We start from the raw sequence: 1,867 nt of genomic DNA, 5'->3' as shown, positions 1-1,867 counted from the left end.
ATCACTTCAGCAGCATTGAGAGGGCCATTGAGGCGAACTCGAGGCATTCAGAGGGTTGGGCAGAGATGCGCATCGGCAAGGTGTAAGAAAAATAAACCCATTACTCCTTTGTTCTCCATGTTTTTCAGGATCAAAAGAATGCCCATTCATTTCAGTGTCCAAATTTTTGAGCTCCTTCAAGTCTTTTAACGACTGCAGAGCAAAAGAAGCAAACAAGAGGCCTTTTAGTAGACATTTAGGGTAAAAAATTGTTCTATTAAGATATGGCATATATCTATGAATATGTACAGATGAAAAAACATCAATATGCATTTCACTATCACTACCTTCGCATATATGGTAACATAAACGTTTTAAAACAATCCTCTAGTCATTCAGAAAACTAGTTGCAAAAGATAAGGAAAGAGCCATATTGATAGTGTCACCTAAGACCATGCTACAAGAAGAGCTTTAAACTCACAGAAAGTAGAGCAGTGCTCGCATTTTGCAGCGAACTTTGAGAAACATGTCAAAAATGAAATGATAAAATTCATTTTGACAAACTCGACCGTAGTGGGAGTCGAACCCACTACCTTTTGATCCGAAGTCAAACGTGCTAATCCACTACGCTATGCGGCCCTGTGATGATTGTTGTGACCAAATTAAGTTTTTGTTACATTTTATGTTGACTATCATTTCAATGCCTATTATAATTCTATGGGACACAATTGCTCTCAACATTTTGTAGGTATATAATGAAGCTTATATAACTACTTCTCTTCAAATAATTGTGAAAAATGAAACATCAAATTCATTCCTAAGGCTGAAAATGTAGAGATTAGAAGTTGGTGACCAATAATTCTCTTTAAGATGGAGGACACATTTCTGGTTACTTAGATAATGGGAATTTTACTTTGTTGGTAATTTGAGAATCTTGGAAAACCTTAAAGATCATTAAATTCCTCCATCTTAAACACTTTTTGATTAAACAAACTAGCCCCAAATCAGTATATTTCTCAATTTATAGGCACAAAATATCTATGGTAGTAGGAATACACCTAAATTAGAAAGCAACTTACAGGCAAACAAAGTTTAATTCCCATGAACAGGAGAGCAATCTAAATGCCAACAAATTACAGTTCTTCCACTGCTTTTATTTCAACAATCCATGCAGTTGCACCATAATTGGATGCTTATCTTACAGTGATAGAAGATGTTGCTCCCTTATGTTTTAACTTGTCATGATCACCCCCTAGTGAACGTCGTGGTGGGCGAATGTGTTTGCACTATGAGGAATTATCAACATATTTTGCATTCGCACTCTTCATTCAGATACTTCAACCTTGGTACACACAGAGAAGAAAGAGGCCATAAAACCAGTTCTTAATGAATCCTTTGTTTTCCTCACATCAGAAATTGGGGCTGGTGAGCTTTTGTTGTGTTTGGCGAGAGGCTCTTGCCAATGAGCTCTATGCATTCTTCTGCATGTCTTTTGCACATCCTTCTCCAGTAACATCACAAGACATTAACGTTCAGTAACATTAGGTTCCAGTTTAAATGTCATAAGACATTATGGTCTTGACAACAATATGGCAATCTACATTTGACCAAAGAAAATTGCAAAATATCAACCTTTATGAGATAAATTAGCTTTTTCTTGTGAGAACCTTGATTCTCTGATACCAATTGTTGGAATATTCAAATATGGAAAGAATACTTATGAGAACGGGGGGGGGGGGGGGGTGAATCAGAAGTATCACACTTTAACCAATAAAACTTTTAACTAAAAATAAATTGCATGCATGTAAACACATCAAATAAACATGAAACTAATACATGCATCAACAACACATAACATTGGAATTTGGTAACCTAGAAACCCTCCAAA

At 36.0% G+C, this 1,867-nt stretch overlaps 1 non-coding gene across 1 annotated transcript; it reads right to left on the bottom strand.

Moving 5' to 3' along the window:
- Positions 1-544: 544 nt before the first annotated feature.
- TRNAR-UCG (transfer RNA arginine (anticodon UCG)) lies at positions 545-618 on the bottom strand. The gene has a single exon. It is a non-coding gene; the product is annotated as a tRNA-Arg (tRNA).
- Positions 619-1,867: the final 1,249 nt, after the last annotated feature.

This window comes from Cupressus sempervirens, chromosome 11, assembly GCF_028749045.1.
Source record: "Cupressus sempervirens isolate cs-2001-9-10 chromosome 11, ASM2874904v1, whole genome shotgun sequence".
Lineage (NCBI taxonomy): Eukaryota > Viridiplantae > Streptophyta > Pinopsida > Cupressales > Cupressaceae > Cupressus > Cupressus sempervirens.
Note: the sequence above shows the minus strand (reverse complement) of the source record. Positions and strands in the feature narration are given on the sequence as shown.